This window comes from Anopheles gambiae, chromosome 2 (assembly GCF_943734735.2).
Source record: "Anopheles gambiae chromosome 2, idAnoGambNW_F1_1, whole genome shotgun sequence".
Taxonomy (NCBI): domain Eukaryota; kingdom Metazoa; phylum Arthropoda; class Insecta; order Diptera; family Culicidae; genus Anopheles; species Anopheles gambiae.
The window spans coordinates 43,065,103-43,093,093 of record NC_064601.1 but is presented as its reverse complement, the minus strand read 5'-3'; the positions used below and the strand labels follow the sequence as shown (position 1 = coordinate 43,093,093).

At 48.6% G+C, this 27,991-nt stretch overlaps 1 protein-coding gene across 10 annotated transcripts in view; it reads left to right on the top strand.

Annotated features, from left to right (window-relative positions):
* LOC1271567 (protein winged eye) overlaps positions 1–27,991 on the top strand; it is a 309,805-nt gene that overhangs the window by 191,930 nt on the left and 89,884 nt on the right. For 2 of the 10 annotated variants that reach the window (XM_061647332.1, XM_061647331.1), the window contains exon 2: positions 15,977–17,032. The exons of the other annotated variants lie outside the window; for them this stretch is intronic. The gene's annotated coding sequence lies outside the window, so the exon portion shown is untranslated. The remainder of the gene's footprint in view (positions 1–15,976; positions 17,033–27,991) is intronic. 10 annotated transcript variants of the gene reach the window in all.

Sequence of the window (27,991 nt, the reverse complement as noted above, 5' to 3'; positions counted from 1 at the left end):
GCAGATACGCGTTCCGGCTTTGGGACGCTTTATCGATGCATCGTTCGCCGATTGCACACACACGCATATGGTCGAGATATGCGTCGCCGTCGTCGTCGGCATGGCTGTGGCAGGATGAGATCAGATAGTTATGCTTTGAAATTTGAATTGTGCATGGGATGAAATTCATTAAGGGGAAATATTATACCTCCCAGTGTGGCTCGGGAATGTGTGGTGGTATCATATTAATAGGATTGGAAGTTTCGGACGGGATTTACCGATGGGACGTTTTGTTGGTTGTTTAATTGAAGTCATCCGAAGGCAAGCAATACGGAATTGTTGGAATATTGTTTGTATCTTCTGTTGAGCATAAATTTAGCAAAGCATGTCTTTCAAATCCACATGACTTGAACGACTCTATGAAATGCAATTTGGGTCCTAGAGTGCCGCAAAGATGAGTTCGCACTCCGAGCCCTAATTTTCACTTGGACTTGTGCCAACTACTACATCCCTCAGGCAAAAAACCCTTGCCTACGGTGATCCCAACGTATCTTTGCATCCAAAAATCTCTAATTGACAGCTTAACATAACTTCGCGCTTGAAATGTCGATCGCCGCCGCCCGACCATTAGTTGATTCACACACATACACACACACACACACACACACACACACACACACACACACACACACACACACACACACACACACACACACACACACACACACACACACACACACACACACACACACACACACACACACACACACACACACACACACACACACACACACACACACTCACACACACACACACTCACACACACACACACACACACACACACACACACACACACACACACACACACACACACACACACACACACACACACACACACACACACACACACACACACACACACACACACGCACATACACACACACACACACACATACGCACACACACACACTGTGAGGCCAAGGAGGAGAGCGCAACCGGTAACGAGGTTGTCGAAAATCTACCTCCACCACAGTGCGGCTCTGCTTCTTCTTCTTATTCTTCTTCCTTTCAATCAATGTTCATTACGCTTTCGGGTCCGAAAACTCACCCTAGCGGTTTTTTCCTCGCCGTTCGGTTTTCGGCAAACGAATTCTTGGGCTCCTCCTACCTCTCACCGTTGAACCCAAATCAATGATGCTGTGATTTTTTGCTTCCTTCCGTCTCAAATCCCCTTCTGCTAGACAGTTTGTCTGTGCCGGCCCGCGGGGGAAAGGCTGTGTTCCCATCGACCCAGAGAGAGGCACAGATCTACCGGCGCCTGTCACTTTAATATGCCCGTGATGAGCAGAGAAGGAAGCAGTGTGCTGGAGCAAACTTCCTTTTTTCTTCTCGACAATTTCTCGCCAACGAGCAAATGCTCGGCGGGAAAAAAGGGTCCCCAATTTTGGATGATGGAAAACAGCTCGTTTCTATCCCAAGCACCTGCAAAGCCCCCCGGAACCGGTACGGGAGAGACGCGCACGATGAAAATATCCACACCCAACCCACACCAACCCGGTCCAAGAGACTTCATACAAAATTGATCCCATTTCCTGCACCGTCCTGAACACTCTGAACCGTCGCTGTGGCTGGCTGGGGGGAGCTAAACCAAACATGAAAGATTCCCGTTTGCCCCCGTATGGGCCACTTCACTGGAGAAACTATTTTTCCACCCGCCAGCAGGCGGCCATTCGCTCACACGCCGTATCCGTGTCTGTTGCAATCCGTCCGTGGCCAAAGCGAGAGGTGTGTGCATGTGTATACACACACACACACACAATCCACACTGGTGGCGGCGCAGTGTTTACTTCATTTTGGAGGAAAATTTATCGCCAAATCGAATCCAAATACCGGAATCCATTTGCGCCAAATGTAGGTGTTAGCCGAACAGACGACGCAACTGGCCCGTGATGCAGAATTTATGCCTTTCCGTCGATATTTTCGGTCACCAGCCGCGAGAGCGAGACAGCGTGCAGCTTCCCGGGTGTGTGTGTGTGTGTAGGCCTTTGGGTTTTTGGCTAGCTGATCTCATCTCGATTCCATCCGTCCCGTCCGAAATTACGCTCCGTTAAGCTCGGTTGTGTCGGTGTGGCTGGCAGCTGCAGGAACCCGTGGTGAAACGGAGGGGAGAGGGTGTGCGAAAGGGTCGGCGCGAAAGCTATCCTAGCACTATTTGGCGGGACTGGCGACGAAGAGGAAGGCAGGAGCTGGAAGCTGTCCGGCCTGCTGCTGCGATCGGTCCCGATGTGTTGAGGCCGCCTCCCCCCGGAGCTCATGAATATTCGAGCAAATGGCAGGTTTGTGCGCTCCGGAAGATTGGGTGTGTGTGTGTGTGTGTGCCGTACACCGTGGTGTGGAGGTGGTGATGGTGCAGGATCAGTTTCAGCTGATTTCGTACGTAAATCCCAACAGCCGGGGCACAAGAACCAAGAAAGAAAAACAACTCCTTTGCCCGCTCTCCCAACCTCTCCCCCCGGGAAAGGCAAAAGGAGGTCAAGGAACTGCGCTGAGGTGAAGCAACCCAGTAGCGCACTCCTCCCTCCCGTGTGTGTGTGTGTGTGTGTGTGGAGCGGGCAGGAAGCAGCGGTGGGGGAAAGCCTTAGAGAAATTGCATTCGGAGGCAAATGAGATTCTTTTTTATAGGTTTGTATACATTTCGGAAAAGTTAAATGGTGGTGTTGAGAGCAGAGAGAGAGAGTGAGAGAGAGAGCTTGAGGGTGCGAGAAAGAAGGGCCGTATAAATACCGATGCTGTGTTAGTGTGTGTTGTCAGCTTTAAAGATTTTATCGATCAGCTCTGCTGGTTGTGGTCCGCTTGTGGGTCCTAAGAGGTTGCTGAAGAAGCGGCGGCTGCCGCCCCAAGCTGAGGGGGAACACCGGTGATTGATGGGGAAATTTGTATGGAAATGTGCAATGTCTTCTTGTTTTTTTTTGTTTTCGTCTTCACTTCCCATAGACGTGACTCTCCCAACTCGCTTGGAGTTCGTGTTCTAACCGGGCTGAGGTCGTAAATATGCATATTAAAGCCACGAGATTTGCTACCAAGTGAAGATAACGAAAGCTGTTTCAAGATTGTAAACTTCTGGTGTCTATGATTATGGGATAGCGACGCGATTTTCAATGCTTCAAATGCCCCGTTTAAAGCTTGGGGTGCAGAACAGTTGCTTTCTTTTTTTTTGGTTGCTCTGCTTAAAAGCATACATGCTGAGCAAACAATCTCTCACACATTTCCTGCCACGGTTAGAGGTGCTGTTTTAAAATTTAAACAATATCCCTTCGGTCGTCGGCACACACGGGTCGTCGGTCATGCTGTGCATATGATTATGTGTTATGTACATGTAAAGCTACCACCACGGCTTAACGCCATAGTTTCTCTCCGATGGTTTGGCCGACCGGCGGGGTACTTTGTGTCCCAAAATAAGTTTGATTACTTTTAAACGCTTCCTTGCCATTGTTTTATTTGGGGAAGGGACAAGATTTATGACAAAAGTGAAGATAAATTAAATTTCTTTTCCTTGAGGCAAGAAGTACCCCTAGAGCGCACAGAGCAGCAAAGCCAAACAACACCAAAAAGAAAAAAGGAGGAAGGAAAAACAAAAACGAAGCAACATAAGGAATAGTGCCGTCGTCTTCTGGTGTCTGTGTTGCCGTGGTGGTGTGCTGTTGCGATGGTTTGAGTGATGTATCTTTATTAGATTTCGGGAAGCTGATCCTGTCCCCGTGCCCCGTGCATGCGCTCGCGCTCTCTCTCCCGAGTCCATGGAAGTAATTTTTCGCGTGTCTTCCCGAGAGTGGCCGGAACTTTCGGGTCCCGCCTGTGGACAAAGTGGCCCGAGTGGGGCGCGCTGAAGGCGGCCAGCCAAGTTTTATGCAGACGCGCTCACACAAACACGCACTGTCCACTTGTGTCTTCGAGTTCCAAGATTTCTCCGATAGGTTAATGCGATTGGGCGCGCGCCCGGACCATCCCTTGCCACCCTGCGTCTCGCCCGGTGCCGGGAATTCGTCGGTCGCGCCTTTTAATGCGTTTTTCTTCTTCGCTTTGGCGTTCGTGTCCAACATTTCGCAAAGAAATGGCTCAAGTTTCCGAATTTGTCACTAAAATGGTTCCTCTCCTCCCTTTCCGTCGTCCCGGCTGTGTTGCATAGCATTTGCGCTTGCGAGGTTGCTGCAGCGGCTCACGGCTGGTTTGCGAAACTGGTTTGCAGCAATAAGCGTAAGCGAAACATCGTTTGCACACTTCCAACTTCAAAGTGCGCCTGAATGTGAAGTATGTGTATATCTATAGCAATTTGTACAATATTTGTAAACTACCTCGACTGTGCCGTCGCAGCAGGGGTGGTACGGATCCGGAAAATCGGATGGTTGTTTATCGATTAGTCTATATTTGTGTTGTGCGTCCGTCCTTTGAAAGACAGAGAGAGAGAGAGAGTAAGAGATGAACCCGAGGGTTGGTTTTTTGCTGTTTGGGCCATCATCATCCTTGGGCTATCCTTTCTGGGTTCCGGGCGTCTTCCACCTCCTTCGTACGGTGTCCTTTCGCTGGTAGGTTTGTGTGTTCTTCTTTGCACTTGAGGAGAATTCCCCCTACTCGCGCGTACTAGGACGATGGGCACACAGGTAAAAACGGTTCCTCTCCCGGTCCAGCGAAACGCTTCGATGGTGGAAATGTGCAAAGCAAAGCAAAACAAACTCATCACACGGCCGCTCTCCGTGGTCCCGGGGTGCTGTGGTGTGTGGTGCCCGATGGGAATGATGTGAAGCCGCGCGGCCGGCGAAGGTACACCGGGCATATTGGGAACTATGCTCTAAGAAGTTGAGCGAAGGAAACGCAACATCAAGAAGAAGCTACGCTCGTAAAAGAAACCGGTTTCAAGGAATCAGCAACTTTTCTCAGAAAACCGTGGCAGTAGTAGTAGAGAGTAGGCTGGCAAGAAGAAATGTGATTAAAATCTCTTCTTATGTTTTGCTTACGTGTGTGTGTTGTTGGCCTAGCGAGAGAAGAGGGGGCCGAGCGGCGCGCATCCCATCACACACAGCCACCCATCAACATCGGGTCTCTCGCTCGCGCGCGCTTTGCCTGCGCTGCAACCATCTGCAACCGGGGAGGAACTGCCGTTCACCTTTTTTTTCCCTCGCAACCCTCAAATGCCTATGTTTGTGTGCGGAGGGAAAAGAAGAATGCCAAAAAGAAGGCTAAAGAAATGAGAACTAAACAAACGACGCGCCCGGGGAGGATGGAACGACAGAAGAGAGAGAGAGAGCGCGCTAGAAACACGGGAAAGGGAGAGGGCGAAAAAGTAAAAGAAAGCGCGGACAAAACAAGGATGGAAAAAAATGTTAGAAACACTCACATCTATACACATTTCCGAAAACGTCGCACTTGTGTTGTTTCAAGACTCATCCAGAGCGTGCCTCCAGGTCGCGTGGTGTGATGAAGGTGGTGCCGGATGGCTGGCTGGCTGGCTGGTGGTGGTGGCTAAAATGAAATGATGGCGATTTTCCCTTTTTTTTCCTTCTGACCCCGCAGTTTGGCTTATTTACTTTCGATGACTTGCAATAATTCACCCCCCGGGCGAACACAACGGCGCAAACCGTGCTTTTGCACTCTAAGCTTCTCATCGTAGTTCTGTGCGTTTTTTTTTGTTTAATTTCATTTCATTATAAGCTTTTTCTTTCCTCTTCGTTCAACCAGCACCTTTCCAATCTTTTTAACCCTCACCCCCGAGAACTCCGGGAACTCCGCGGCGGATTTGTGGATTGTAAGGTACGGTTTCTTATGGGTTTTGCAGCGCCGCGTCATCCTGCGCCCCCGGGGAGTTCCCGGGTGAAAAGCGAGAGATGATCGTCGTGGCCACCGTGTCTGAAAGGAGCGCCCGATGGCGGGAGAGCAAAAGATCGTTTGGTCTTTGGTAAAGATGGTTTGTAGTGTGGTGTGTGCGGACAAAATTACAACACCGAAATGTTGCACCGTCACCGTGTTGCGGGTGTGTGTGTGTGTACAACCGGGCCCTGGCTGGCTGGCCCTGGCAAGTTGGTTAACTAATTGGATAACTTTGCGGGGTGTGTGTGTGTGTCCGTGCTGCTGCAAGGGAGATTGCGCGGGTTTTTGGTGTGAAAAATGCACTCCCCGAAAAAAAGAAATTATTGCAATCGCTATAATGTCGGCGGAGGTAAAAACTCGCCGTCTCCTTGATGGCACTAGTTAGTGAACATTAGCCACACAGTCAGTCTGTCCGTTCGTTTTTTTATTATTATTTTGCTTTCGGGAGAAGCACGAATTAAACGCAGTCCTATGGTATAGTTTTAAGTGTTAATTATAAATCAAAGAAGATGTATGGCAGCTGGCAGGGTCGGTCGTGCTCGAGCGCGGGAATTAAAACAGTAGAATTATAGAAAGAATGTCCGCCCTTGTGCTTTTTGCTTTTTTTTGGTGTGAAAATAATCTATAAATAAATGTCTTCAATACGAAGCGTTACGTTGTAGCTTTGGCAGAAACAGAAAAAAGACAAAAATATCTAAGCAATGATTCACCAACCGTGGCTGAATATTGAAATCAAAGTTTTAATGAAAAATGTTCACCCTCTCTCTCGGTGTACGTTCCCCAAAATTCAACACCTTCTGTCTGTCGCTTATCACCCAGCGTGACAGCATGACGGCATTCGTCGTCTTTCCCATTTTCTTCACGCTTCAGGACGACCGAGCACAAGCGAAAGGGTCAGCTTTAGATAAGCTGGAATATTACACACTTTCTTCGTTCCTCTCTGCCTCTACGACGCTTCTCAACTGTCATCGTTTGAGCTGCGCGTAGCAATTTACATTCTGTTTCTGGGGAATTGATTTCCATACTCTACATTTGCCTGTGTTTGTGTTTTTTTTTGTTTCTTCCATTCTGCAACCCAAGGAAATGGATTTTCTCAAGCACAGCTGTGGATTCTTTTTTTTATTTCGGGCTTTATTTTCCCTTTTGTTTCCACACGCATCGCAAATGCAGGCAGGCAACAAACAGTGATGAAGGGAAAGCAATTTTCCTAACAACTCTCATTGATTCGTTTGAAATGGGTAAAGTGTTGTGTTGTGCTGGCCTTACAATAATGCATTGTGTGCTGTGTGTGTATGTGAGTGTTGTTAAGCAGTGCTATTTGTGCAGAAAGAAAAAAACACATTCAAATAATAGCAGCTTCAGAGAAGAGTTGGCTCGCGCGCGCGCGCTCTGTGAATTGTGTAATTTTGGATAAATGGGATTTGTGAATAGTTCCATCAATAAATGATTAGCTCTTTATTGAAGATAGAACACATTTGTATGTGCCCGCGTGTGTGTGTGTGGGTACGTGGGCCCAGAACGCATTTTGGGGTGTAATCCGTTTGGGCTTAAACATACGCATTAAATAATGTTCCGGCGAAGGCATTCCATTAATCACAAGCGGTGAGCCAAATGATGAGAATAACCGTCATTAGGCGGGCGCTAGTGTGTTGCGTCTTGGGTCGTGTGTGCCTCCAGGCAAACACATCTGCACCTCCACGACCCGCCTCCTCCCTCCCCCAAAGTCATTTACACAACATTACCGCCGCATTGTTGTGTAAAGCCCCGGTGCGTCTATAAAGATGCTTTAATTGGTCATCTGAAGCTAGATATGTCTCGCGCACCGAGCGAACGACACAAACGACATTTTAATCGATTATTATGCGCACTCAAACGTATAGCCGATGGTACGGCACGCCTTAGCTGTAGCTGTACATCGCACCAATGCGACTCACCATTGCAACATACAACGCGAGCGCCGCGCGCGTATGTGATGTGTGTAGTCTAGGTCTCTGTCGCTGTTTGCGTTCACGCAACCCATCCCAACCCTCGCCCTCCATCCCCGACCACGACCCGGAGGGTTCCGTCCGTTGATCGATAACGTACCCTGTCTCGCTCTCTCTTTCTCTCTCGCACCCTGACCCGAACCTGTGTCGCACCGAGGGTAGAATGAAAGAGAGAAATAATGAGGGTCGACCCAAAAGGGAGGACGTCGAGTACACGGGGTTTTTTTTTTCGTTTGTTCCATGGAGCGGGGCTCTCCCGAAGTGGTGCGCTGTCAGTCAGCAGGAGGCCCGACGGCCACAACAACCGCGCGGACCTGGGACCGGGGGGCGCGGGCGCGCGAGCGGCAAGGCTGATTGCGTGGAATGCCGCGCCGCGCTGGGTGTGTGTAATCAGTAAGCCAAATAGATGCACACACACACACACACGCACGCAGAAACTGCTCGTCGTTGCATACATACTCACTCTCTTTCTCCCCTATCTGCCGTTCTTGTCGGGGGCCTTATTTGACTTTCAAAAACTTGACAAACACCCACCCAACACCACCACCACCACCCATCTGGCCTCATTGTATGCGCCACCCTGCCAGGGGTGGAAGAAGCGAGAAGTGTTAGCCCGTCATCATCGTCGTCGTCGTCGTTGTCGTCGTTGTTGGACGCAAACCTGTTCCACACTGCCAAACTGTTCCGGCGTGTTCGGAGTGTCTGTGCTGTGTGGCGAGAGCAAAGTGTGGCGAATTTGGACGCTGGAAAAGAACTGACTCTCAGGCAGCAACACCCTCCCCGCGGGGTCAGTGTTCAGTGGCAGTATCCCTTGACCGAATTTCTGCGCCAAAAACTCCCCCGTCCCACAGAAACGTTTGTGACCTAACGTAACGCATTCAGGTTTTGGGAAGAAGTTCAAACGGATGGTGTGTGGTGGTGCTGCCCGAAGGATCAAAGTGGTGCTCTCTGAGTGCTGCAAAACACTGGGAATAGTAGTACCCGATGGTTGCCACATTTGTGGTTAAAGTTTGCTGCTTCTCTTGGGAATTGTTGGTCCGAAATAGACACATGCAAGACACGAGACGTTCCTCCGCCGAGCAAAGTATTTGCTTCGTGTGTAAGTCAGCAGTAACACTCATTTCCAATGCGAAACATTAATAAGTACGCTCTGCCCTGTGATAGAAAAGCATGCTACAAACAAAGGCAAGGGAACGCGTCGCCGACTCACTCACAAACATGCGTTTGTTATGCTGTCTTTCGGTGGAAGATTTGCCGTCGGCATTTGTTTTCTATCAGCTTGCGAGCATTTTGTGCATCGAGCGCGGGTTTGTTGCGCATCAACAAAAACTCACGTGTGTCTTGGAGTTTGTGGGGAGTATTGTGTTTATGAATTTTGTAGTACTATTTACGTACACGTGTGTGTAGCTGATAACACGGTAAACACAATCAACACAGCCAAAGTCCTTGTAAAGCGATTGAAATCCTTCCCTGTGCGTTTGCTCTCTGGCTTGTGTTTCCCCCTTTGGTGGATTCAATTGATTCCATTCAATCGGTATGCTTCATGGTGCGAGCCCCGGCTACGCAAAGAAATATGGCGGGATAAGGGTGTGTGTGCAAGAAAAAATAAAACTCCGAAACTCCAATCCATCACCTGCACAATGACACCCGTAATCCCATCGCTGCTGTAACCATTCGCCTGTGAGAGCCTGTGGGGCAGAACCTCTGAAGTTGATGCACACACAGATTCGAGTTCCCTCGAATGGGGCCAATTTCACTCGCCTGGTGCGTCTACAGGACCAGCCACCGGCAAGGGTAAATTATGGAAAGCTCGTCGCCGCGGAGGATGCGATTATGCGATTCCTTGTGGGATAAAAATTTGTCTTGCACACACAAACACACACACACCCTTGTGTGTTGTGTGGGAGAGTGTGCCTCCCTAGTTTTGAGGTTCTACCTTTTTTTGTTTGTTTGTTTGTTGACGCAAACGGTGAAAATCCTTATTGATTGCCATCTTTGTCCGAGGCATTTGTCGGATAAGCGTTACAGCACAGGCACAGGTTGTACTAACGTTCTAACGACTAATGTAACAATGCGATGTAACAATGCCTGGCCCCTGCAAACGTGATAAGGATGCAACATTCCAGCAATGGAGGAGAAAGATGATTTGTGTGTGCGTATCAGAAGACAAATTTCTTTTCCTATTTGCTTTTTTTGTATGGTGAGCCTCTCTGCCCCGTCTTCGTTGCCGGTTCGTTATCGGACGCGCTGCGAAAGCTCAAAACAAATACTTATCATCTTTTTTTAAACAATTCCCGATAAACATCTGCGGCACTGTTGCTGTTCAGCTGCTGCTTCTGCGTCAAGCTGATAAGATTAGGGCCTAAGGTTGCTGGGACTCAGCAGCGAGGCAAACTCTTGTTCCTTTCTTTGTTCAAACTATACATGTGAGTTTAGACTATCCGTCTCACAACCTCGGTGTTCGTTATATTCTCTAAACCGTGCATACTTGTAGCTTTTCCGAGCGCCTTTCCAGAACACGGTGGAGCACAAAACTGTGAAAACATTTATTTGACATCGGACCGTTCCAAATTATCCATGACAGTTATTGGAGCATTCAAGAGACGTCCTCCCCGCAGAGTGTGTGTGTGTCGTGTTGGCGCAATTCACACCACGCGGTACCGTGCCACTTTAAAAGCCATTCATTAAACCATTAGCTTAAACTCCAACACTCCTTGAGGGAAGAGGAGCATGTACTCTCCTGGTAATGGGGAGTGATCGGGTACAAGATCGGGGTGCAAAAACCACGAAGAAAACAAAACCACCGGACCAGGAGGCGAACTTTGACCACGACGTTCCACGTCTTCTCTCTGACCAAACCCGACCGGCACCTTTCTGGACAAGATCTTTCTTGCCTGCCCGGCCAGCGCCGTCGATGTTGCGGGTGGTAAAAGCAATTAATGGGCTGCTAGCTGAAAAATGACCTTCGCGCCACATGCAGAGAGCACCCTCGAGCTCGAGCGAGAGAAAGAGAGCGGGCGAATCGATGCATCATCCGCCCAGGAAGAGCCAAAGCGTGTACCAGCAGCAGCATAATAATGTTCCAAAGGGATATTAATTTACTGCCCTGCAAAAAACGGGGCAGCAAAATTGGCCCGGGATCGGCGGGGGTAGCGTTCAAGTCTTCCTTTCGGGCTAGACAACTAGACTGGGCAGCAGCGCGCGCCTGCCTGCCTGCCTGCCTGTGGAATACACACACTCACACAAACATCAAATATACAGAATGGGTTTCGAAGGCTGCATGATGTGTTTAGGGTTTGTTTAGCCCTCAGCGGAAACCCGTTTCCCGGCGAAGCCATATGCTTTTCCCAACGCCCTCTCCCCCTCCGATCGGTGACTCATCGGACCGGTAGCGACGGTGTGATGCAGTAAAGGCGCCGCACACCGCAGCGTATGTACACCACACACACATCGTTTGCATCTGTGTGCCCGTTGCGCCTTTCGGTGGCTTTTTTTAATGGAAAACTAGTAGGTGCGCCACCAACTGAACTTGTTCCGGATCATTGAGCGAGGCGATGAGAAAATTTTGCAACGGAACGGCAACATGTGGAAAAGGATATTGGAGTTCCCAGGAGCTAAGGGCTGTTTAGCGTCTGTTTAACGTTTAACAACGCGCTCTGTGCGCTGATGTACACTTACAGCTATAGAACGGCCGTACGAAAATGCTCTGTCGCCATTGCTCCGGGAAGAAAGTGAAACGAATCGCACTGTGGGGAAGAATCGCCAGCAGTATCTTACGCCCAATCTTGGCAAGCCCAATCTTGCTGCCGCAATCTGGGCGAGATTAGTCTGGCTTTGGCGAGTGTTGCTTTGTGAGCTCTTTGTTTCTCTGGTGCAGATTGCACTGTATTATTATTGGAACGTAAAATTTAATGCAAATAATGCTAATAACAATAATAAGAGTCACGTTAATAATGATAATAATAGCCGTCGGAGTGCCCGCATTTTAAAAAGAGGTGCTTAGTAAGATGAGAGAATTCAACCAGCCTCCATGTGTATGATGTTTTGTGTGTGTGTACGTGCATGTGTGTGTGTGTCTTCGATTGGTACGACGGTGGTGTATGTGCGGGACACAGGGACAAGGGAAGAGCATTAAGCGCGCAGCATACGGGTCCAAACACACATGCAAACAGCGGGTGAAGGGCGTCGTTCTCTGTGCATCGTCGGAACAAATCCTTCCACACACACACACACAGACACAGACACGCACATACCAGGAAAAGAAAAGACCCGTCCATCCCGTGTGCTGTGAGCGTGTGTGTGCGTTCGCAACTATAATAGAATGGCAATGTCGCGTCGTAAACATGCTTTCGGGTTGCGAACGTTTCCTTCCTCCGCTGAGAAACTGTGCTTGCCGCGTGCAAGGATGCATCCGTCTTACCTTAGAAGGGCAAAAGCCGGTAGGGAAAGAGCAGGAGAGAGCGGGAGGCAGGGTAAACTACATTTTTATTCTTTCGTGTTTGGCGCGGATCACGTTGCGCGCCGCTCCGCAGCAGGGGAGCTCAATGCTTATCGAAGGACTGCCATCGATTCAGGTTTCGCCAGCAGATTTTTTTTATTTTCATTCTCCACAATCCACTCGTGATCTTCAGCAACGATCCGGTGCGATTGTAAAAGCGGGCAGAATGTACCCCTATTCCCTGCCACAACCCTGCCACCGCCCCCTCCCACAAGGGGGAATGGGTTTGATCGCGGTACTTTGGCGCGCTTCGATTGTGTTCTCGTCCTCTGTGGTGTGTGCATTTATTTTTACACGACCACATGGCACGGCCGCGGCAGCACTAGAAGGTCAATAATGTTGCGCGCTTCGAGTCGAGAGTAGTTGGCGTTCGGGGCTTGGGCCGTCCGCCGCTGCTGACGAGCGTGGGAAACCGACGGCGGCGGCAGCAGCAAGGAAAAAGCGAGATAATGAGTGATAACAGAAATGAGATCGAAATTGGTGTGTTCGGCTTAATAAGCGAAACGATATTGGAATTGGTTCGGTGCTACCGTTGGTTCGGCTGCGACTGTAGCGTGAACCATCGCTCGTGTAGCTTATGTACACTCTCATGTATACGCAGCGCAGGAAACACTTCCTCCGAGCCGTTAATGCGCTTCACAGTTTTCGTACGCATGTGCTTTAAATCGTAAACATCCGATTCCCGTTTTCCACACCAGAGCCCGTTTTAGTGGCTGGTATTTTTTTCTAATTTTACACTTTTTACTACACGCCCGCCGCCCACATTCACACACTTTCGGATTCTCGGGATGTTGTACGTATAATCACAGCTCGCTCTCTTCACACTTGGTGATGATTTTTTTTTTTAATGTTATTTTGGAACTCGTCGTACACACACAGTGTGCACATCCGTGGTGTGTGGGAGTTTGTTGTACCCCGCTCGGTGCACAATCGGCTCGAAATTGAGGTGTACTGCCAGGTGATGCTAACCACTAGAGCCTGCCATTCCAGCTGTATTCATCCGTAGTAGAACAGTCGCGCGTCCATGTTTGAAAATTGCGTTTGCTTCAGACAGGCTGAGCGTTTTTTTTTCTCTGTTTTGTTTTGCTCTGTTCTTGGTTTAGTTAGAGCCTGCCTCACTCGTCGCCAGCAATTTCCGCAAACACAACTTCCAACGGCCCGGGTCGGTGTGCGCGTTCTCCCAGCCAGGAATCGATCGATACATGTCAATGAAGCAGGAGATGGAGAAGAAATAGATGCCATTGATCCCTTCTAAAACACGCCATTTTCATCAAAGAGCAAAAGCGCACACCAACCAAAAACACAAAAAAAAGGCATCCTCCAAGTTTGGAATCTTATCCACCGGACGTGACAGCAAGAGGGCACTTCGACTTCAGCTTCACAAGTGTTCAGTGTGTGCGTGTGTATGTGTGTATCGGTGCGCACACTGCAAGGCTCTTGAAGGTTTTTGCCTCCCCTCCCCCTCCACCAAACATACCATTCCGCTATTTCCATCATCCCTCGTTCCCATCATTCCGGGCACATAAAGCGGGACGAAATATATAGCAGTCATTAGAGAGTGGCTCTCTCTCTCTCTCTCTGCCGTGCTTTTGCTTCCTCCGGCCCGGAGGGCGAAAGAGGCGAAATTTTCCTTTCGATCGAATTTTCTATTATCTCCTCCCCTAGGGGGGGGGGTGCTTTTGTCGTGTCCCGCGCTTCCAACGCGCAGCCAACCCGCGCCACACACCCCCCAGCAGCAGCGCAAGTGTACACACAAATTCAACATGCAGCGCGCTCGCCTGGTCGCAATGCTGCTGGTACATTAAAGCTGGCACAAGGAATTACGTCCACCACCGTGCAGCACCAGCAGCACCAGCAGCAACTTTAATGGAACCATGTTTGCTCCCAGGCGCCTGCATTCTCCGGGGCGGGGGCGGGGGTGGAAGTATTTTTCCGGGACTTTTCTCGGCCGGTGGAGTAGCTCTTCTCGCGCAATATTACGCTCTAATCCCATTACTCGTCGTCCCCGGGCCCAATGGGGGCCAAGCTTTTCCAAACATTTGCAGAACTCTGCCGCCGACGCCGCCGCCGCCGCCCAGGCTTAAAGGAACTCTTGTGACGATGAAATGAGTGAGTCAGAAAAACTGTCGGCGACCCGGCGATGCTTGGATGACGCTTTCAGGGTTTCAAAATTTTGCAGTCTGCAAACGCGGGGGCCGGCGACGGCTGGGCTCTGGGTTGCAATGGTGTTGGAAGGCGTGAATTGCAGCCATTTATCTTGCTTTTTGTGTGCCGCGCCTGGTCCAGACCCACCAGGCCGTGTGTCATCCGCACGGTGGAATTAGATCGTCCGTGGGGGTGACGCGAGACAAATGTGTGAGCCGGAGAGCCCTCCCCCTCTGCGCACACTTGTGCCCCGTAAACGATTGTGCAGAAGGATGCGTGGGTAAATTGTACTTAACGCGCTCGGCGCTATTTCCTACTAGCCCTTTTTGCGCATCGCCTGTGGTTGTGTGTGTGCGTCACTGAGCTGCAGTTGCAAATTCACACGCACGGCGTGTTTGTGTGTGTGTCACTGTAAGCGCAAATGTGCGCGCGCATGTGCATTGCGCGATGAATAATAGAAACAATTTGCATCGTTAATTCACGCGTCCTCCACAGAGCATGGTGGCGGCTGGCCTCGCGCAACCGCCGTCACGGGAATGTGACTTTCTTGTGGCTGTGTGCTGCGCTTAAGCCAAGCTCAAATCCACTCCATTGTCGTTAACTGGGATTGCATTGCCGCGGGTCGTCAGATCAGCAGTGGCAGCGGCAACAGCAGCACAGCATCAAGGTCCCCACCAGTCAGGCAGGGGGGGGGGAATGTGTCAAAAATGACATCGACTTGCCCAGTGTCACACTTTCGCTGGCCCTGCTGGGCTTGTCGTCGACCCGGGCCCCGAGGGGTTTTGATTTATGTAACATGCCAGCAGCTGACAATCAACCAGTTGACCTCACCTCCCCCATTTTCACCCTTTCTCCTTGGCCAAACGGATTGTCTTTTGAGCGGCTGCACTTGCAGAATTTATTCGTTCAATGAAGTTAAAGCGTCGTTTTATTGTCTTTGCTCATTACCGTGAGTCGTGTTATACACGGGGCAGTGATTGGAAGGGGCTGGCGAAGGAGGAGTGCACCGACGCATTAGGTCACCTTGTTTGGAAGAACCGCCCATAAGCCTCCCCCCGATGCATCATACAAAGAGTATAAATATTTGCATTCAATTGGAAATGAGTGTTTAAACGAGCCGGGCTGTTTGCAATTCCCAGTATTTGCATGTCCAGTATTGGCGGGATTCATGGGGGACTGGTTTTTTTTAATGAACGGAATATTTGCACGCTTTCGTAACGTAATAATTAATCATTGTAAAGCAGAGTTGGCGTAGCATGCGCTTTGATGTGTGGTGGGTTTGGGTCGAACATTACAGCCTGGAACTAAAACAACGACCTACAGAAATCTACAATACAAAAACCTCAATTTTCTACCGATGTGTGTCATTGCTGCCGCCGTTTGCTCAGAGCAGTCCTTCCCTTCCGGAGGTGCGAAGTATAGCTCCAGCTCACTTTAAGCATTATTGATTTATTGTATGCTATCTTTCTATCTCTCTTCGAATTGTGCTCCCGTGCACCGAACGCAGACATCTCCAGGTGACCTGAGAAGCAGAAAAAGAACGTGCTGCAAACTTGAACATCGCCACAAAAGGGTCCGACGGAATATGGTCATCGTGCTCGAAGCATAAATCAGCACACAGACACACACTCACACATACAACCGTTTTTTCCTCCGTGACAGTGAAATTGAATCGAAGAATTAGTTACAGTCAAACACGGTGCGAAATGCTGTGAACCCGGGCGAGATTATTTATTGGCCAATTCGCATTCGACAAGCGGAAATTGCATTGTGAGAACGCGGGCTTTCCCAAGCACCACCAGAGCGAAGCCGTCCTCTCTCCGGGTCGATGGATGATTGCATCTTTTAAGTGATTTAATTGTGATTAGAATCTAGCAAAGTGTGCGATGATTAAAGTGCAAAAAGGCTTCGGTGGTGCATATTGATAAATGGTACAGAGCAGCAGCAGCAGCAGCACGTACAGTCGGATGCGCTGGCCCCAGCTGCCGGAGAGCGAAAAGTGAAAATACCGGTGTGTGAAAATTGTTTGCAGACGTGTGCATATCGGTGTGCGTGTGTGTGCGTTGGTTCGTTTTGTGAAACCGGTCAAGCGTACGCGGGTGCTGGTGTGAGTCAAAGGCAGAGTGTGGAATCGAAAAGGTGTAGAAGAAGAGAAAAAAACAGCCAGGACAGTGATTTGTCCGTAACGTCACACCCCGGTGGAAAGGGCGGAAAAATCAAATTTAAAAAATTGATCCTCCCAAAACCGAGGAGCGAGCCGAGCGAGAACCGTTCGTGTGGAAGAGAGTGATTTGCTGCAGTCACTTCCGCCAGCTGTACGCCCGGGCGGCAATCGATATATAGCGCCCGGAGTGTGTTACCTCGGTGCGACTTTTGCGTCGTAAATTCCGCTTCGACCGGAGAAAGCACCAGCTTTCGAACGATCGAAATCGTTCCGTGCACCGGAACACACACAGATTTTCCTGCCTGACTCCGATACCAAGACAAGACAGTTTCGCTCTCAGCATGAACGGATACATTCGAGGCCAGGAGGCGTCCTTTAAGCATCTTTCTTTCGCAACCGGTAAGAATCGTTGCTGCTACAGGGTTCTGGCGTTTCCACTTTGTTCTTTGGGGAAGTTTGCAATATTTTATTAGATTTCACCAAGTCGGCGTTTGCCCGAGCCGTGTCTCTCTCACCCTTGTCGATTCCCGTGATCTTTCCTGAACTTTGCAATCAACTTTCAATCCTATCGATTTCTCTGCGCCGGCTAAGTTGCTTTCGACTTTTGGGTGGAATTGTTTTTCTTTCCGCTGCCTGCTGACCGGTTATCACGGTGCACCGGCGGCAGCAAACAAACTTCACGGACTCCTCCACAGACTGCTGCTGGAGCGGAATCGGGTACAGGAACTTAGATGCATCTACCAATCGGCAACAAAATCTCTGTGCTTCTTGGATACTAGAGTGGCTTTCCAGCGATGGAAAGCCACACGAATCGTACGAAACACATATCGGACTTCCAAGCCAACTGAAGAAAGATGTTTTTCGATTTCCGCACGAATACTCCATTCCCAGGTTTGAATTCAATTTCCTTTCTCCCAATGGCTTGACTTTTCGTGGAGCCTTCCCTGGAACGGTTGCGATATTTTCAACACACACTCTCTCTCTCTCTCTCTCTGTCTCTCTTTGTCTCTTTCTATCTGTATTTCTTATGCACTGTATGATGGTCCCTTTTTTTTACTGCCGCAACGGTCCTACCGGTTGTTTGGGTTTTATTTCACCTTGAGCTACTGAAATACCATTTTCCACCCCAGACAAAGGAGAGAGGAGCATCATTTGCAATCAATTGACGGGACGACATAATCCTTTTCCTGAGTGTGCTCTCTCCAGCCTGGCGTATGACCGGTTCCGGCTATTTGCATGGATGCCATGCTCTGCAGGAAGACAGTGAAAAACAGGACCTTCATTCCTTTCCCCACAGTCCTGCTCCCCCGCGTGCACACACAGACACACACACACACGGTACAAAGGAGCTTCAATTCTTCGATCATCTTCATTCAACCTTCGGTGTCCCGAGGCAAATAAAACACCTTCTTCCCTTTTTGCAATAAAGAAAAAGGGAGTCGTTACGCTTTTGTTGTCCAGATGGTCCTCCCCATCTGCAGGCCTGGCTGGTTGGAAAAGATGACGGTCCCGAGGAGGAGGCGCCCTTTTGAACGACGTGACAATTGAGCAATCTTTTTCCAAGAAACCTTCCGAGGTAGAAGAGAATCAGCACAGCGTGGAAAGCTTCTCTTCCGGAGAGATTCTCGGAGATTGCCCTGTGCTGTGCGCGTCCGGGCTTAGAGTTTTTAGTCCGGCATTAGGACTATTCTACCGATGCTGTGTGCGATTGTGTGAGGGCAACAGCTTCCCACCGATCGGTCGCTTTTACGGAGAGCAAAACAAACCGCAAATATATAACAACACCGATTACCTGAACGAATCCCCTGACAGCATCACCACCGGGTCGAATAATCCGTTTGCCGTTGATGTGGACTATTGAATTTTGTGACCCATGTCGATCGGCACCCTCGCTCGCCGTCTGCTAATGTTTATGGTCGGGATGGGAGATCCCACCTCTCCTACTTCCCCCTTCCTGCCCTTGCCGTTTCAAATGCTGCTCGTTTGCTTAATAGGATTTTAGCCAGGTCTATAATTGATCAATTTTACTCCGCACTGTCTGTGATTATCAGCTTCTGATGCTAGACCACAAATTATGCTTTTTGCCACCAGAAAGCGAAACGTGGATGTCATTTTTAGCAGCCCTGTACCAAAAATTAAACACACAGCTCGCGCGTTGATTCCCGCTCTCCGGGTGGGTAGGAGGTTCGCTTAGGTTTTCGTGAAAACCACCATTTAGGAGAGCCCCCAGATCTTCCAGATGGGGGCTTCCAGAAGTCGTCCATCTGGCCGAATAATAGTGCCCAACAGGCGGCCATGTCGACTACGTTTCGTCGGCGAGTCAATTTTGGACTTTTGCCCGTTAATTTGAAACTCGTTCCGTTTCATTATCTCTCTGTCCGTAGACAGTTGCAGAAAATTGGACAGATGTTCACTTTGGCAAAGTTTTTGCCAGCAAGCCAAACGGTGGCAAGCGCGCGCGGGACCCATTACACCAGAAGATTGGGAGAGAAAAAGAGTTTCATCACATTATGATTTCGACTTCGATATTTAGAAGACGGGTGCATGATTACTGCGCCGGGCACTCTGGGGCATTTGAATTTACATACTTCAAACCCAGGGATATTGTCTCGTTATGGAATGGACACTGTGGAATCGTGTAATCATTGATAATCGATAAAAGAGTGTATATGTATGTGTGTGTGAGTGTACGCAAGCAAATTGAACTTCCACTATCGCTGCTGATGCGCGCAAATTGTTTGCTTCTCGCGTTTCTCTAACCACCGAAACACGTCCCCAAAGCCGAAACACACACACAACAACAGCGTCAAATGTAAAATGTTCGTTTTACACTGCGTGCATGTGTGTTGGATTTCGTGGAAGCACTGAGTGTTGCGTTGCGTGTTGGAATTTTTATAGACATTAGAGAAACTTGTTTTGTTTTTGACATTTAGCGTTAAAATATGGCGCGCGATGGTGTGTGCGGTTTTCGCCTTGGCAAGGATAGAAAAGACAAAATAAAATAATGACCCGCTATAAACTTAAGAAGCTTTTGTTTAGTCTACCGGGTTTCCGCAAATCAAGATTTTTCATTAGTGGAGTGTGTGTGTGTGTTTGAGAGAGTTCAAGAGGAAGGCTAGAGATTGAAGCTTTTGTATTTTGACGACTCGTCGTCGAAAGTCGAAAGAACTGTTTTATGAAGCGAAACAGTACGCGCGGCTCCCCGTGTCATCGTGTCGGCTGTCCGAAGCGGATAAGAATCTATTGCCGAGCTCTCGGGCCTTCGAATGAATAATGCAACTGCTTGAATTTTCCTCCCCCCCCCCCCCCCCCCCGCAAGCCCAACTATTCACATGTTTGTGTGAGTGCCTACTGATAATGGGTTGGAAGAATTTATGTTTATTTCTGTTCTTTGGACGCATTGAATATTCTACGACCGTATGGGGATGTTCTAGCTACGTTTTACTATGTTCGGGTGCACGTATTGAATTTGCTTGTAACTTGCTTGGTGGTCACTCGTAGAAGAAATTTTATTTCTAACGTAAAATATAATGCTAATCCTATATCCTATGGTATTAGTGCAGTCGTTGCTATTGGTGGTGTTAGTGAGTGAAAGAGTGTTGCACGTAACGCACGATGCGTTCTGTATGTGTTCTATGCGTAACGCGTCTTAAGGAGCGGTTACACGTTGTGTCACCACACTACTTCCCCCTTAGATTTTAATAGCGGATAGGAATCACAACACGACGTCCTGAGCGTGTTTTGTACGGAGGGTTTACAATTGGTGGTGATTCGGAATGCTGATCACTTTTCGCGGGTGAATCTTCATCTTCTGTCTGGGTAAATGCTGCTTTAAGGCGGTCGATGGAAACTGGGACGTTCTTTCCGTTTACTTCGACGATAAAAACCTTTTTCTTCCGTCGAACCACTCGGTATGGTCCATCATACGGCTGCGTTAGAGGCGGTTTGATTGCACCTACTCGGATGAAAACGTGTGTGCATGTTGCTATCTCCTTTTGGATGAATGGAGCTTCTCGTGTGTTGTGGTTGCTGGTTGGTTTTGGTGCTATTTTCGACATTTGCTGCTTCAGCTGTGTTACAAACTCAGGTGTTGCTCTCTTATCTTCGCTTGGCACGAAAAATTCACCAGGTAGTCGTAGTGGTACGCCGTAAATAAGCTCAGCAACCGTTGCATTTAAATCTGCTTTCAGAGAAGATCGCATGCCTAAGAGGACGATAGGTAGGACTTCAGTCCATCTCGAGTTTTGGTGGCACATTATAGCTGCCTTGAGCTGTCGATGTGCACGCTCGATTTGTCCATTTGCTTGCGGATGGTATGGGGTAGTGCGCAAGTGTGTTATGCCGAGCATACTTGTAAGGGTACGGAACAGCTCTGATTCGAATTGCCTGCCACAGTCGGTTGTAATATTCGTCGGTACACCAAATCGCGAAATCCAACCATTGATGAAAGCACGCGCTACGGTGTGTGCGGTCATGTTAGGTATAGGGTAAACCTCGGGCCACCTGGTAAATTTATCGATGATGGTAAGACAATATAAATTGCCTTCAGATGGCGGTAAGGGTCCTATGAGATCCATATGGATGTGTGCAAATCGGCGATCAGGCGTTTTGATTTGGTCAATTGGCGATTTGTTATGGCGTTGTATTTTTGACTTCTGGCATGGCATACAATTCGTTACAAATGCTTTGCAATCTCGACGGAGAGAAGGCCAAATGAAGCGGTCAGATACCAAACGAGTGGTAGCACGTATACCAGGGTGTGATGTGCTGTGCATTTTTTCTAAAATCTGCTTTCTAAATTGCTTTGGTACAAAAGGGCGAATCGCTTTTGTAGATATATCGCAATATATGGGCGTATCGGCTAGAGGAGATTTTAATTGTTTAAGATGAACGCAAGTATTTGTTGGTGGGTTTTCTAGGAAATGTTTTAGATCTGGATCGGTTTTCTGCTCCTGAGCCATGCGATTGTAATCTATTGTTTCTATTGCAGTGATGGTGTTAATGCGGCTCAGCATGTCGGCAACTTTATTAGCATCGCCCGCTACATGCCGAATATCGGTTGTAAATTCGCTTATGTAGCTAAGTCTGCGTTGCTGTGTAGGTGTAGCCTTTTCTGGACGCTGCTGAAAAGCGGTGACGAGCGGTTTATGATCTGTATAAATACAGAACTCTCGGGCTTGTACGGTATCTTTAAAGTGCTTTACTGCTTCGTACATCGCGATTAGCTCGCGATCATACGTGCTTAGCTTTTGTTGGCTCTCACTCAGCTTGCGTGAAAAGAATGCAAGTGGTTGTAGTCCCTTTTCGGTGATCTGATGAAGAACGGCACCGATGCACGTATTCGAAGCATCCACATCAAGGGCTAGTGTTCCTTCAGGTGAAGGGTGTGCAAGCAGAGTAGCATTTGATAGTTCCTGTTTGCACTTTAGGAATGCGTCGTTGGTAGTGTCATTCCATTCGAGGCTAGTCGTGTCGTTTTTTATGTTGCCTGATATCATTGCCTGTAGGATGCGTTGGTTTTCAGCTGCGCGTGGTATGAATCGGCGATAAAAGTTTATGGCACCTAGAAATCTTTTCAGTTCCTTGGCGTTAATGGGTCTAGGTATATCAATAATGGCTTGAACTTTGGCGAGTTTCGGTTGTATACCCTCGGCTGTGACTCTGTGTCCGAGAAAATCCACAGCTTGTTGGCCTATTTGACATTTAGCTGCGTTTATGACGAGACCATTCTGTTTCAAGCGTTCAAAAACTTCACGAAGGTGCCTTTTATGCAGCTCTATGTTCTCTGAAGCTATGCATAGATCATCTACGTAAGGAAAAACATAATCGAGGTCGCCTAAGATAGCGTGCAAATGCCTTTGTAGAGTCTGTCCTGCGTTTCTTAAGCCAAAGGTCATGTATTTAAATTCGAAAAGTCCGAAAGGGGTCGTTATGGCCGTCTTTGGGACATCTTCTGGGGCTACGGGAATCTGATGATATGCCCTTTGTAAATCTATACATGAAAATATTGTTTTGCCGTGCAGGATATTCGAAAAATCCTGAATATGCGGTACTGGGTATCGGTCTGGTATGGTGATCGCGTTAAGATTCCGATAATCTCCGCATGGTCGCCACTTGCCGTTCGATTTTTTTACAAGGTGTAAAGCGCTTGCCCAGTTGCTTTTAGAGGCTTGACAAATCCCCTGTTCCATTAAAAATTGGAATTCAGCCTTGGCTTCTTTTAATTTGTCGATGGGCAATCGTCGTGGTCGACAAAAAACGGGTGGTCCGTTGGTGATTATCTGATGAACGGTGTTCGCCTCGGTTGGTTTGTGCTTCATGTTTAGAACAGTTATGTCCTTATATTCGGTAAGAATGTCAGAAAACGGTGAATTCATGTCGAACGTGGTAATAGCAGGTTCGGTCACTGCGTTAATGTTTTCGATTTCAAAACGGGTCGTGTTATCGATCAGTTTGCATCGTCGGAGATCGACAAGGAGATCGTAATGTTTTAAGAAATCGGCACCTATGATTGGCGACTTTACATCTGCGATGACAAACACCCACACAAAGGATCGTCGTAGGCCGAGATCGACAGTGATACGCTTGGTACCGTACGTGTGTATTGGGGTACCGTTCGCGGCAAACAGCTGTTGTGAGTGTTTTGGTGAGTTACGTTCTCTTAAGGTTGGTGGGACAACAGAAACGTCCGCTCCGGTGTCGATAAGGAATCGATTCGATGTTTTCGGGTCGTGTATGTGTATGCGTTGTAAACGATTGTTGTCGCTGCTGTCATTGTCCGTGGCGGACGCAGGATTGCTGGCAGATGCAGCAGCGGCGTGGGCGGTTTGCGGGTTAGCGCTTACATCGGTCGCGGTCGAGAGTACACCTCGATCTTCCCGTCGAAAAAAATACACGGTACGTTCGGGTTGTCAGCCTTCTGTTTTTCACACTTGCGAGCTTGAGAACCGTGCCGGAAATGAAACCAGCAGATCCAGCCACGTTTATTTCTGGCTGGCGTTCCATCCCGTCGGCTGCAAGAACGAGAACGTGTATTAGTAAAACGGTTCCGTCTGTGGGGGTTACCTGTTAGTGCTTCATCTAAGCGTTGCGTAAGGGCTTCGATACGTTGTTCCAGCGAAATTATCGTAGCTCCATCTCCTCGATGTTGAATAGCGGAAATCTGCTCGCGGGGTGCCTCCAGAATCTTGTCAGCAACTTTTGCCTGATCGTCCAGTGTTGCGGTTGGCATGGCAGCGATGATGGCACGAGTTGTGTTGGGCAGGGCTCGCAACCATAAGTTGGTCAGGATGTTGTCGGTACAACCTGCTCCTCCTAAGCGGCGCATCTCGGACAGCAAGACGCTGGGTTTCTGGTCTCCAAGGGACATGCCGGACAGCAAACTGCTCAGTCGCTGTGTTTCCGATGGTTGGAAATGAGCGATAACAGCTTCCTTTAGGGTTTCGTACTTGTTGCTGTTATTTTCGTTTTGGCACTGCTTTATAACTGAATGCACGTATTTTGCTCGTGAACCAAGAGCAACGATCACTGTGTTGAACTTAAACTTGTCCAGTTTAATGCCGTTGACGTGAAAAGAGGCTTCAAGGCATATGAACCAGGTTTCAATATCCTCTTGGTCGAAGTCTGGGAAATTTATTTTGGCAATCACTGTAGCTTCACTTGCCTCACTTTTCACAATCAGCGCACCATTTTGTTCAACTTCGTTGTTGGTTGTCATTTTGTTTCGCACGCGGTCGACACTTGATGGTCAATGTTCGATTATTGAACTTAAAAACGCGGCGAGCGAAATGCAAATGAAAATCGGTCACTGTGAAATGATCACTCGCGATTGCTACGTTACGTTTCGGACAAACGTATTTTGATACTTGTTCAGTCGGGGTCACCAGTTATGGGGATGTTCTAGCTACGTTTTACTATGTTCGGGTGCACGTATTGAATTTGCTTGTAACTTGCTTGGTGGTCACTCGTAGAAGAAATTTTATTTCTAACGTAAAATATAATGCTAATCCTATATCCTATGGTATTAGTGCAGTCGTTGCTATTGGTGGTGTTAGTGAGTGAAAGAGTGTTGCACGTAACGCACGATGCGTTCTGTATGTGTTCTATGCGTAACGCGTCTTAAGGAGCGGTTACACGTTGTGTCACCACAACCGTAATTGATGTGCCTGCTTTTCGCTTCAATCACTTCCCTTGCTGTCCGTCACTACCCCCCCACACACACACACACACACGCCTTGCCTCGCTTGCTAAGTCACCATCAAATCCCCCCGCGTCCCGGGAGGTTCGATCACTTCAATGCAATCTAATAGCGATTTAAGCATCACTCTCCGCCATAAAACCATAATCAGTATTACAAAATCAACTTATCTTGCTGGCTGGCCCCGGCTGTATGGGAAGCCGGGCTCTACTCCAAAGGGAAGGGAAAATGAGAAGCAGCAGCGTTAGGGCAAGCAGCAGCAACAACAAAAAAAACTATGTCGAGTCATTCGTTCCTTCGGAATTCACACCGAGGCAGCGCTACGCTGCTGTTGTTGGTTCGGCCGCGCGGAAACCACCCGACTCAGCACACGCGAGAAGGCAGCAGCAGCTAGCAGGACCAGCGCGAGAGTGGACGACGAAATGCGTATACATAAAAAAAACATAACAAAATAAAATTGCTAGGCAACCGTGGCTCGAATTTCGAGAGGTTAACTTTTTATTGCCTCCCGCATGGGATACCCGGCACCACCGGTTGGGGGTAACCCGTGTACTACCCTCCCCACCCACGGTCCACCGTTGGCCGCCCGTTCCTTTCGCGTCGCTTCTTTGCTCGCTCGACAAGAAGGGTAACCCCTTTCGGAACCTGTTTTCTGCTGCTGGTACTGTTGTTTTTTTATAGGGATGTAGAACGGAGGGAGGAGAGGGTTGCTTATGCTGTGCATCCATCGTCGTAATGTTGATTTCGTTCTCTTCTTATTTGGATGATTTTTTTTCTTCTTCAACCTTCTCCCGTCTTGGTTTTCTTCTCCATTTCTCGCTCGCTCTCGATCCACGCGAAGACCGATGCGTTCCGTCTCTTGCCGGGGCGCTTAAACTCTTTCCCGGGGCGCGTGTTTGCCTGAGACACAGCATCGCGAGCACATGGCCAAAGGGTGGAAATGGGGAGATGAAGGTTTGCTGTTTTTTTTTCTTGTTGTCTTCTCCTCCTTTACTTCCACGAAAGCCCGCGTGCTGCCTTGGAACGATGCTAGTAGCGGATCGAGTTGTTGCTGCTGCTGCTGATGCTGCTGGGTGTCTTCTACTTTTGGTCGCGAACCATTCCCCCCCAGCGTGTTTGAATGATGATGTAGCTAGAGACAGCGCTCCACAATGGAGAAGGGGGCATAGGTATGCGGTTAGTAAATGCCATTTTGTATGTCTGTTTGACGCTATTTAGTCACAAAGATGTCGGCGAAAGATCGCAGAAACATTTTTAATTTTGCTCCCCTTTTTTTAGTCCAAAAGTTATAAAAGAAATCCATCCCATAAAGAGTAAAAGAAATCATTGAACGTAAGCATCGCCACACAATTCCTGGAGAAATTACCAGCGCAAAACTTATTTTCCACCAAACAGAGTGTGCTCTTGTGCCCGTTTTGGCCTTCGGTGGCTTTCGGGGTCCGATTCGTAGTTACATTTAAAACACTTTGTAAGAAAGGGATTTATGGTCAGCGAGAGGAGTTGGTGACGGTTGGTCGGATTGTTGGCTCTGCAGGAGCACCGGCACTTGGACATGGAAAGTTTTCGAGCACTTGACCGAGAGCCTAACCGGGTGCACGTTGCAGCACCAGCACCAGAGCTAATGCCATTCTTGACGAATTTATTTCCCAACGCTTAATCGGCTTAGGAAAGAGTTACCGCAGTTGGTTTTGGCCGGCCACCCAGGGCAAAGGGAGTGAAGCAAGGACACCAGGTCTCTTTTCCATCCCCCCCCCCCCCTTCCACTGGACGTTAATAATAATGTTTTCATCCTGTCGTTGCTGCTGCTGGTGCTGCTACACGACATGTCACGGTGGCTGTCACTACCAGAACGAAGATTGTCAGCAAACCTCAACTAATACCCGTATTACCTATCCAGAAAGGTTTGAGAGTGGGCAACGAGAGCCTGGCGCTCTATCCCTTGCATTATGGTCACTCATCTTTTGAAGCACTGGAGGACAGCTCGTGACAGCTATGGTCTGTAGCCTCGCTCAAGTTTCACCATCGGTAGGGGTGGGTAGGTTGATGTGGGGCCAGCTTTTCAAAAGTTTTCTATCTTTGTTTTTTTTTTCTTCTCAAAACTTGCATGAGTAAGTCCGTCATCTTTTAGCCACCGTGCGGTGCGGTGATTATCACTATCATCCGTGTGTTGAAAATGCTCGCAACCCGGGGTTGACTCGGGACAAGGTCGGCTTTGTCGTTTTTCGTTCGGAGCAGCGTGCCCCGAGGTTAGTTGCATAAAATCAAGTTGTTGTTTTGATGAATTAATTAAGCCGTCCTCTGAGTGCGACGCGCACGCTGGCAGCTAGAGCGGCGAGTGGTTTTCCTATTGAACCGGTCTGCGACCCTACTCTCGGCTTTCTGGCCCGGAATCAGGATTTGAGATGCTTCATCTTGCTGGCCGTGTTATAGACGGCAGAAACTTTCTTCTTCGCGCGCTATCTCTCACACAGCGCTACTATACCCCCGTGGTCGTTGTTTGTGTGTGAACCACGAGTTCGAAGGAACATAGTGAACGCGCTGTGTTCGTCCTCTCGCTAGGTTTGCCTTCGATTTAAAGCGTCGTAAAACTCGAACACAGCGAGATAGGACGGACACAAGTCATTAGGTCTTGGGCTTTCGTACACACTCGGCTCATTTCAGCTAGGTGCTGATTAAGGACCATAAAAGCGAAAAATTTAGGACCCCAAAGTAACGAACCCACGAGCAAAAGAAGGTTGAAGAAGATGTGGTTGTGGTGTATCGCAGAGCTCGTGCAATGGCGTTTTAAGCCTCCGGTATGCCTTAAGATGGAACGCAATCGTGCCGAGTCAATATATATATACCCAAGGTTCGAGATAAATTTCATAGCCGGGTCCGTGTATTTTATTGCACCAAGGTAAAAAAAAGTAGAGCAAATACACGCATCTCATGTCTCGACGGCTGTGTGAGGAACAAGCAAAGCTTTAGGATGAGCGAGGATATTTTTAAAGTTCAGGACCCCTGCTTCTTCCAAGTTGTTTGCTGGGTTTCAACAAATTTATAACATCTCTATTCAGACTATTTGGCCTTGAAAAGTGAAACGGCATATGGTGCATGTAACGTATTTTATTCTTTTCAAAATACAAGCCTATCCGAATATTAAGAACTGGCTAAAGGCTGGA